This window comes from Leptonychotes weddellii, chromosome 12, assembly GCF_054177405.1.
Source record: "Leptonychotes weddellii isolate Sample4059 chromosome 12, ASM5417740v2, whole genome shotgun sequence".
NCBI classification, from domain to species: Eukaryota; Metazoa; Chordata; class Mammalia; order Carnivora; family Phocidae; genus Leptonychotes; species Leptonychotes weddellii.
The window spans coordinates 20,362,164-20,373,050 of record NC_138380.1 but is presented as its reverse complement, the minus strand read 5'-3'; the positions used below and the strand labels follow the sequence as shown (position 1 = coordinate 20,373,050).

Genomic DNA, 10,887 nt, shown 5'->3' with positions numbered 1-10,887 from the left:
GATCAAGCACAGGACCTTGACCTCATTTCCTCCATGTCCCTCACTGCAGAAGGGCTGGAATCTACCAAGGCTCTGGGAAGAACCCATTTGCCTCCAACCAACTTTTTCCAACCACAGGGTGTGAAACTCCTTCCTATGAAGTTGAATCCCCCGAGGCTGTGTATTCGTCAGCTGGGGCCCAGGAACTCGAGGCTCTACGGCTCCGCCCTAGCTCTCCAGGCCCTTGAGGGACCAGGGACCAGCGGGCGGCCACCCAGCCCGGGGCCCCTGGGGCCCCAGTCCTCTGTCCTGCCTCTTCCTCTCCCCTGTACAGTTGATCTATGCCCCTTGAACCGTCAGCATCTTCTGGTCTTGTTTTTCTTAGCTGACCACCTGTGGTTTGGAATGTAAGTAAGAGTAACAACATGACCACACAGGATGCTGGCAACACTGACCCAATCGACAGAGCATGTGATTGGGCCGGGTTTTCAATCGTGGAGTCACCACACAGAAGACTGTGGCTGGAGCAGGAGGCGCGGCGCGGGGAGGAAAAGGTTGGGTGGAGGCGCCGGCTGGGGAAAGGCCTGCAGGCCGGCGGGGCGGGCTGGCGGGCGGGCTGGGGGGCTCGGCCGGCTTCGGCGGGGCGGGGCGGGGCGGGGCGGGGCTCCCGGGCGGGAGGAAGCCGGAGCAGGTGCTGCGGGGCGCAGGTGCAGATGGGCCCCTGAACGGGGCGGGGGGAGTGGAAAGGAGAGGGACCCTGCGGACGTTACAGAGGGGGGAGAATGGATCCTTGTCATAGAAGGGGTGCTTTTGCAGTTTCTGGACTCCCTGGTTTTAAAAGCATCACTCCCTGGGCTGAGGGGGTGGCAGCTGTAGGCTATCCGCTCTCAGCGCTAAATGCTGCCGTTTCGACTCCTGCTGGGGCTTTGCAGAACCTTCTAGGAAACTCCTGACAACACCCCTACCTAGGTGAGTGGTGATCCCATTCCAAATGGCTGGAGGTCCATGGACTTTGGAGTTGCTCCCAAATAGTCATACCCTTGACTACTTAATTTGTGAATTCCCAAAGACCTCCTATAGTATCATCAAGATTTCGTGATCACCTGGGATGCAGACAGGGAGGTGGTGTCGACCTACTGCTGATTTTCAGCGCTGGTAACTAGGAGGGTAGAGACTTGACCTTGAGGGCTCTGAGGCCGGTGATATTGACATGGGCAGTGTTGACAGGAAGCTTCTGGATACAACAGGCTCTCTGCTCTTCTGCGCAAGGCTGACAGCTATTCACTCCTGTACCTCACGCTCTTCATGAGGGAACAAAGGGGAGTCGGCAAAGCTTAGAGTTACTTTCTGGGGTGAAAATTAAGAATCAAAATGTGACAGAAGACATTGGCCAGCTAGAGAAAGCAAATCACACAAGGCATTTGTAGCAAAGGGTGGCTGAGGACTGGGCACACCCACAAAGCAGCTGCCGTGGTCAGACCAGAACCTCAGGGAGACGCGGGAGGAGCCTTGTCCCAGTGTTGGCAGCACGTGGGAGCGTGTCAGAAATGCAGATTCTTGGGTCCTGCCTCACATCTTACATTTGAATGAAAAGCAAGTTTCCTCCCTTTTCTGGCTGAGTATCTGCAATCCTTCCGACAGCTGCCCGCCCTCCAGGTGTGAAAGCTGCCTTGCTACTTGCTGTCTGCTCATCCCCAACCCCACCCGGCCTCCCCAGCCCTACACTTGAGAGAGTTGGTCTTTGACGAGACAAATTCCTCCCCAGACTTGATTTTCTTCTAACCTCTCTCAGCCTGGACTTGTGCTCTCTCACTATTTTGTGTATCCCACCCCCTACACACATTCATAATAATTTTTGTTTAGACTTTTCCATTTAAAGCAGTTTACATTCATCTTCACGTGATCCTACAAAAACTCTGTGAGGATGGCAGATCAGCAGTGGTAGGACTACCTTTTTTCCAAGTAAGGGAAGTGAGCCCCAGAGGGCTGGGGACTTGCCCAAGGTCATATAAGGCAAGATCCATATTTGAACCTAGGTCTTCTGACCCCTTTTCAATGCCCTTGACTCCAACATCCATGAGTAAAGTTAATGGCATGTTACCTATTTTGAAATATCTTCACACTTACGCCTTTGCCATACCTGGAATGCCTGCCCACCTACCCAACCCTCTGATCCGCCTACTGCTCATTCCTCCAAACTCCCAACCTGTTGAAATTCTACTTATCCCTCAAAACGTAGCTTAAACATCACCTCCTCAGTAATGGCTTTCCTCCTTACTCAGGGAAAAGCAATCGTGTCATCATTCAAAGTCCGGGACAGGTGCGCCTGCTCCATGTGTGCCTAGGACACGGATCCACACCCAGCTGCAGGGGAGCCCCAGAAAGGGGGTGTCTGTTTAGCTTCTGTAGTGGGAGGCAGGCTCTACCTGCTGTGGAGGACGCATAAGACAAGCAGTGTCCCCCACCCAGAGAAAGGCTATTCAGGAGCTGGGCAGCTGAGAGGAATGACAGATGCCCACCAGAGCTCATACCTCTCGCTGCTTGGCAACAACATCAACAGTTCTCCCCGTTCTTACACTGCGAAAATGAAAATGCTGTCACGGACACAATGACACAACCCCGTGTATAATCAAGAGTGTGTGCGTCTCCCTCCCCCCAAGCCGCACCCCCTAGAAAGGGAGACCACCCACAGTCTTATCAGTGCCTCCTTCCCCTTCTGGCCCAGGATTTCCGGGTGGTGCCCATCCTCCTCTAACCCAGTGCTGCAAGACCTTCTTCCACCCCAAGGTCTCTCTGTAAAACCAGTATTCTGTAACATCCCCTTTACTACCCTGGAAATGAAATTCAGAGGTAAAATTTCCTAACTGTGTACTGTGTAGTGAAGGGGACATTCATAAGTAACTTACAAAAAATAAAATGTATTAAAATAAGTAAATACCCAGGCACAACCACCCTCGGTGCCCTAATAAAAGAGTCAGATGCTTGCAGCTACGTGAATGCAGTCGATCTGCTACCAGGTGGCTGGCTTCCACCTTCCACCTCCCCCTCAACGCATAGGTCAGGACCATACGTGTAGTCAACCCTGGGGTTATGTCGCTTCTGAGAGACACAGAGTTTCACCCGGTGTTATATCCCTAGTGGCGGTGCCGTAGGGGACGACTGCACCGAGCTATCACACGGCCCCGGGGTCTCCCTCCCTCGCACAGTTCTCGATGCCTCTGTGCCCGTGGAAGCGAGTTAGAAAGCATTCGAATAGAGAGAATCCAAGGCAAGGAACTGATTGCATGTGTGACAGAAGAGCTGGCTGGGAAGCCAAGCGGGCGGACTCGGCAGCAGCCGCGGGAACCACAGCTGCCCCTACCCTCAAGGGGACAGAGAGAGGAACCCAGGAGGCCTCGGTGGAAGCTGATGTGACGGAGGAAGCCCATTTGCGGCCAGAGCCGTCACCCGGGGCAGGGAAGGGGGAGGAGAACTACCTCAACTTCCCCCGGCCTCCTGTCTTGCCGCCTCCGCAATGTCTCCCGCTGGCCACACTGAGCCAGAAGCCCGCGGACATGGGAGGCGTGGAAACAGAGCCTTCTGGAAGCAGCCCTTCTGTATCACAGAGCAGAGCAAGAGGAGAGCGAAGAACGCATGACACACAGGCCCGGAACTGCACAAAGGCCAAGGGCTCTTTACCGAAAGAATTACTTTTATAAAAGACGCACTCTTTCAAGCTACTTTTCTCCAGAGTCCTAGACCTCGCCGTTATGGTTGCTCCGTGAAGGATCCCGGGCAGTCTCGGACACTTCAAGCAGTGGGTCATCTGGGTCAAGTGACAGAGTTGCTCTCCCTGCAGCCACCACCCGTGACCCCAACCTCTACACTGCGTCATGGCAGCGCCCCCGTCAGTCTCTGGGGACCACACAAGACCTTTAGGGGTGGCGCCCGCCTTCCCTCCAACCCCTGCGCCCGGTCACCCCGCTTGGACGGCACCCACTCTTACAGCCACAGTGATCCCGCCTTCCCCGCAAAGCCTGGCCCTGACCTTCAGGATCGGAAACCTCACCTTCAGGGGTCTCACCCTCTCTGCCAGGAGACTCTCCCTTTTCCTCCTGCAACATAATCAGATCATCAGAAAATCAGAAGAAAGCCCGTCTTCGCTCCTCATCTGCCCCCTCCGCAAGCAGGACATTTTCCTCCGCGAGTCAGGAATCGGGGAGCCTCACGCCGCAGGGTCTGGGCAGCGGCTGCTTCAGTTTTACAACCCGTCACGCACCTTTGGCAGACCTGCTTAATGTTTTTTTTTTTTCTAATTATAAAAATAATAAGGCACACTGAGACAGTATAGAAAAGTAAGGCAGAAAAAAAAAAAAGCTACCTATAATCCTGCCACCCAAAGGCAGTGCCTATTAACGTTTTGATATATTTCCTTTCCAGATTTTAAATGCATTTTTCTGCAGCTGAGATCATACTTGTATACATAATTTCATGCTCCGATTTTTTTTCACGTTACAATATTTTTCCCGTATCATTAAAACTTGGTTGAAAACATGAGCATTTTTTCCATATTAGTTTTTTTTAATTACAGAAGTAACACACACTTGCCATAAAGAATTAGAACAATTCAGAAATATATAAAGGACAAGGTAAAATTTTCCCTTCCCTCCTCCTTTCTCCCCCCATGCCTCAGAGGTAAACCACTTTTAACAGTTTAGTTTCTATCCTTGCAGACCTTTCTCTACACGCATTCAAAACAGCTTTTTAACTAATGGTCCCACAACTAGCCTTTTCATGTCACAGCGTAGCTTGGAGACATTTCCTTACTGGTACATAGGGGTCTGCTGCATTTTAAGAAAGCTGCCCAAATAGTTCACCTATAGAAGTACCATAATTTACTTTGCGGTTCCCGTTAGCAGGTATTTACGATGGTTCGATCACTTGTACAATAGTCTTTCTGCATGAGCATTTCTCCTAGATGGTGTCATAGAAGTATAATTGTGTGACAAACGGGATGTGCATCCTAACGCTGTGAGAGATGCTGGAAATTGCCTCCCTTTTAGAAGGGTCTAATCATGACAGCCCCACCAATAGTGTGCTTGGCTGTGAAAGCTTGCCACAGTTGTGGGACAGTGTGTTGTCTGGCAACCTAGTGGTTGCCAGTTGGTTGTAGGACCCAACAGTCTTGGGTTCAAATCCTAGCTCTGCTGCTAACCAGCCATGTGGTCTCTGCTGAGTGGCTTACTGTGTCTTTCTGCTATAGTTTTCTCATCGATAAAATGCAAATGATGATGACAATAGGCCTCTCCTGCTGAGTTTTTAGAGCATTTAAAAAAAAATGAAATAGTGCATATAAAACACTTAGCGTAGTACCTGGTACAGAGTAAAGTGTACAGTAAGTGGTAACTCGTTATTACTGTGATTTACTTCGGCCTTCCCCTATTGTTGGACATTTAAATGGCTGAAATTCTTTTAGCAGGCTTTCTTCAAAGAGCTTTATCAGTTTTCCCCTTTAATTGGACAGCTTTTAAAAGTTTAAATGTTTATTTAATATTCAAAAAACCTGCGGCGCCTTGCTGGCTCAGCTAGTGGAACATGTGGCCCTTGATCTCTGGGTTGTGAGTTCGAGCCCCACATCACATTAGGTGTAGAGGTTACTTAAAAAATAAAATCTTTAAAAATATATTTAAACAATTTAACAGTAAGAAATACCCATGACCCCTGTCATGTCAACACAACACATTTTTCCTTTTTTCAGATCTGAATATGTCTTTATTTTTCAGAAAGTGATTTCCAGGAAGGTTAAAAAGCAATACCAGAGGGTATAGGTGCAGAATTGGATGTAGTCATTCAAATCATTCAATTAAGAATATGATGGAGAGCCTGGGTGGCTCAGTCGGTTAAGCATCTGACTCTTGATTTCAGCTCAGGTCATGATCTCAGGATTGTGAGATCGAGCTCCATGTCGGACTCCACGCTCAGCGGAGGGTGTATTTAAGATTCTCTCTCCTTCTCCCTCTGCCCCTCCCTGCTTGCTCGCTCTCTCTCTCTCTCTTGCTCAAAAAAAAAAAAAAGAGAGAGAATATGGCTGGCTCAGTCGGTGGAGTATGTGACTCTTGATCTCAGGGTTGTGAGTTTGAGCCCCACATGGGGTGTAGAGATTACTTAAAAATAAAATCCTAAAAAAATAAAAGAACACAGCAATACAAATAACTGAAAAGCATCTCTTAGGTGTTTGAAACGCAAAGTATATAAGTCATTCCTAACTAACTTGAGCTTTATAGCATTTCCTAGTCAGAAGAAACAGTTAACATCTGAAAGTCCCGAAAGCTTTTTCCTTGGCTAGTTACATTAGATGGTTTGCCTTGGATCAAATTCCTTCCTTTTTAAACATGGATAAAGGACAACACTTCTTATAATTAAGCACATGGCTTCCCCTGTACATCCGTACATATACAAAGTTTTTATGACAATGTGTGTGCCAATACCTTCACTTGTATATCAGTCGCTCTAGGTGCAATTACATGGGTATTTCGGGGCAAAGATGGAGAAAGTTATGACAAAGTGACATCACAGAGCAGGCCCAAGACCACACAGAATTTGAGAAAGTAATATTCATCTGAACAGATGCCATACTGTTTCTTTGCTTTTCCAGGAAGTGACTCCATAGTCTGGGATCTAATGTTGATTTCCGTCACCTTCAGTGCTCTCTCGTGATTTTCCAGATGGATAGTCTCCTGGGCTCCACTTTGGAAGAGCTAAGAAAATGCTAGCATCTCAAATTATGCAAGTGAGGGCATGGGGTGGCTTCCTGTATTGCAGAGGCCATTTACGGAGAATGCAAGATGCCACCCAGGGGGGCCAAGCTGGAAACAGAAAGTCAGCCTTGGCATTAGGCTAGCCCGTAACGAGAACTAAATGGTTTGCCAAAGTCACACATGTAAAAAATAACCGAGTTTACAAGCACCCGGGTAGCCTGGCCTCTGACTTCGGGACATGCATCGCCTCAGGCATCTGATTAGAGGAAAGCTGCGCACAGATGCTCTGCAGCTGAGGCAGGGCTCCCGGAGTTTAAAGGAGGACAGAGAGAAAGCCTCACGCAGCGGAAACACGCCATAAGGGGCTCCGCCAGGGGCTCTACTTCAACGTAAAGCTCCAAAAAGCAAAGCCCGCCCCCCCTTCCTTGTCACTCTGTTCAGACGGAGGCCTCCGGGCTCACTGCTCTGTGGCTGGTCTGGGCCTCACTAAGATGCCCATGAACTCTGCAGCCAACAGAGAAGGTCACTGGGAGCTCCTTGCCAGGTGTTTCTTTCCTTAGTGGGACGACAACGATTTCCCTCCCATAATTATCACTATAGATATTAATACACGATAGCATATGTACAACTGTGTATCCCCAGAAGCCAGCATGGTGCCTGGCATGGAGAGATGCACAAAAAGGCCTTTTATAAGCCTTAACGATATTCAAAAATATCTTTCTGAACAATATAGATGCTCAAAAAAACACCTCCTTTGAAACAATTTCATGCCATCACACTCGCAGGAAACATCCACATTATTATGGCACAGTCAAGCGAATTGGAAGGGATTGGGGGACATCTGTGTGGGGCTTGATGGAAAAAGCAATCATGTTTTCTTTATATTAAGAAGTATAAAAATAAAATATAAAGTCATTAGAGAACATATTAAATACTGAATTTGTATAAAATTTTCCAAATAAAATATCTTCAAATTTTTAATGAGAAACTTGAGCTTGTTTCCATGAACATACTTTAAAAAAATTTTTATAGTATATTTATTTAACTTCATATATCCACAATATTATGATTTCAATATGTCATCAATATAAAATTAAATAATGAGATATTGTATTAAATAATAATTACATTAATAATGAGATATTTTACATTCTTTTTTCTTTTTATTTTACGTTCTTGTTTTCTTACTAAGTCTAGCGTGTATTTTCACTTGTAAGTGAAATACAACACATCTCCATTTGGACCAGGCACAGTTCAAGTGCTCAGTGGCCACACATGGGCAGTGGCTGCCTGACGGCCCAGCGCTGCTCTGTAGTGGGATAGTAAATATAGCCCGGGCATAATTCTTTTAAACCTTTTTTATATGTCTCACAATGGCAATAAATAATTGCCAATGGAGATTTTAAAATAATGATCTATTCAAGTTTTTGGTTATCATCATCAATGAGAAATTTTGCCCGAGGAGGAGATAAAAAAATTTTAAAGTGTTTTTATCACCCTTCAAATTTTTACAGCAGTTGAAATTATCTTTAAAGAGTTTAACAGCTCTTATGGAAATTTCTTGTGATAAGGCAAAGGATTTCAAACCCATCCAACTTTTTCACACCAACTATTTCAAGATAATGCTGATGGTCTAGTTAGAACAGGCACGTGTTGTTAGAGCAGTCCCCACGCCCCGGGCTTGGCCACAGCTCCAAAGGCACATGGGCCGCAGAAGGACAGATTCCAGCAGGGGGGACGACAGAGATCTGGGACCCAGCCCGATGCAGCCCCTCCAGCAGCCGCCCCCTCCCCGCATCCCATTCTCTAGCCTGAGCTGACTGCCGGGGCTCCCAGGACATTCGAGACATAAACCCCAGCACTTCCTTGGGCCCCTGCTCCACCTCGTGCAGAGTTGGCGCATTTGGGGCATGGGGCATCCAGTGACGGATGTCACTCCTTTTTATCCCTCTCATACTAGCCCCTCTGCACCCCACGCTGTTACAGCCGCTCTCCAAGGAGACCAGGTGCCGCTGCTCACAGCCAGAAGGGACTGCCCAGGTGGCTTGCCCACTGCAGACCCATCGTGCCCATGGACTGGGGTAGTCAGTGACACTGAACCCCCACGGTCTGCCTCATGCAGTCAGGAGGCTCTGGTGTAACGGACACTGCACAGATTCCACTGTCTGCTTCCTTCTTGCTAACGCTGCGCTGCCACTTTGTACCTCGGTGATCTCGGGCAAGTTATCTAACCTATATGCCTATATGGACTTTAGTTTTCTCTTTTTTATTTTATTATTATTATTATCATTTTGAGAGGGAAAGGGGAAAGGGGCAGAGGGAGAGAGAGAGAGAGAGACTCAAGCAGACTCCATGCTCAGCACGGAGCCCGATGGGGGGCTCGAGGCCACGACCCTGAGATCATGACCTGAGCCGAAACCAAGAGTCAAATGCTCAACTGACTGAGCCACCCAGGCGCCCCAGTTTTCTCTTTTTTAAAAGCAGCTTTATGAACGTAGAAGTCACACACCACAAAAGTCACCCGCTTAAGGTGCTCAGTTCAGTGGTTTGCAGTAGATTCACAAAGCTGGGCAAAGACTTCTTGTCTGTAAACCAAGATGATCATAGAGAAGATTGTTGTAAGGAAGAAACGAGGGACTGAATATAAAGTGTATCGCCTGGCACATGGTAAAGTCTCGGTAAGTGGTCACTGGTACTGTGCTGCTGATGATGACAAGGACGGCGGGTGAGAGGGGAGCGGCCCAGGATCCCTGCCACGAGGGACACTGGCAGCTGTTGCAGCCTGGGAATTTGTCACATGGCTTTGTGGAATCTGGGCAACCCCAGCTCCGCCTGTTCCTTCCACCCTGGACACGAAGCCAACAGCCTCCTCATTAGGTGCTCGCAGCCACCTCTGCGTCCGAAGGGGATGTGAGAGCTGCTCAACAGCTGTGCGGGCCGCCGCACAAGTTGAGGCAGGAAGTGGGGACAGATGCCATTTCTTACAGAAAACTGAGGGGGAGAGAAATTCCAGTCAGCAGCAAGAAAATCACTTCCTTCACTTATATTTCATCAACAGCTACCTGCTTTTAATTGGCTAGGACTTTTTTTTTTTTCCCCAGAAAAGTTTTACTCTTGGGGCGTCTGGCGGGCTCAGTTGTGGAGAATGTGACTCTTGATCTTGGGGTTATGAGTTCGAGCCCCATGCTCGGTGTGGAGATTACTTAAAAATAAAACCTTTCAGGGCCGCCTGGGTGGTGCAGTCGGTTAAGCGGCTGACTCTTGATTTTGGCTCAGGTCATGATCTCGGGGTTGTGGGATTGAGCCCCGAGTCAGGCTCCGCGCTCAGTGGGGAGTCTGTTTGGGGCTCCTCCTCCCTCTCCCTCTGCCCCTCCCCCCTCAAATAAATAAATAAATCTTTAAAAAATAATAATAAAACACTTTTTTAAAAAAGTTTTACTCTCTTGGGCGCCTGGGTGGCTCAGTTGGTTAAGCGACTGCCTTCGGCTCAGGTCATGATCCTGGAGTCCCTGGATCGAGTCTCGCATCAGGCTCCCTGCTCGGCGGGGAGCCTGCTTCTCCCTCTGACCCTCCCCCCTCTCATGTGCTCTCTGTCTCTCTCATTCTCTCTGTCTCAAATAAATAAATAAAATCTTTTAAAAAAAAAAAGTTTTACTCTCAAGATTATTATAATAAATATTTATTGTTAATTTTTTGATATAATCACCTCTCCAGAGGTAGTACTAAAAGTCTGGACTACTTTTAGACTATTTATTTACTTATTAAACATAAAAAAGGAGTCATGAGGTAGTTCTATTTTGCAACTCGCTTTTCTTTGCTTAAGAATATATCCTGACTACCACTCTATGTTAGTAAACAAAGTTTTAACAATTGCGTAGTATTCTTTGGTGTGGATGTACCATTATTCATTTATCAAAACCCCAATAGATAGGCACTGAGATTGTTTCACACCTTTTAAAAATTATTATTACTGGGGCGCCTGGGTGGCTCAGTCGTTAGGCGTCTGCCTTCGGCTCAGGTCATGATCCCAGGGTCCTGGGATCGAGCCCCGCATCGGGCTCCCTGCTCCGCGGGAAGCCTGCTTCTTCCTCCCCCACTCCCCCTGCTTGTGTTCCCTCTCTCGCTGTGTCTCTCTCTGTCAAATAAATAAATAAAATCTTTAAAAAAAAAA

General features: G+C 47.9%; 1 long non-coding RNA gene across 2 annotated transcripts in view; it reads right to left on the bottom strand.

Moving 5' to 3' along the window:
• Positions 1–733: 733 nt before the first annotated feature.
• Positions 734–10,887, bottom strand: part of LOC145716480 (uncharacterized) — a 36,902-nt gene continuing 26,748 nt past the window's right edge. Inside the window, exons 3-4 of one of the 2 annotated variants that reach the window (XR_014139140.1) lie at positions 4,028–4,073; positions 734–1,280 (exon numbers count right to left, since the gene is read on the bottom strand). This is a non-coding gene — a long non-coding RNA (uncharacterized LOC145716480). Of the gene's footprint in view, positions 1,281–4,027; positions 4,074–9,013; positions 9,708–10,887 lie in introns of those variants that run through there. The other variant, XR_014139141.1, reaches the window with a different exon arrangement.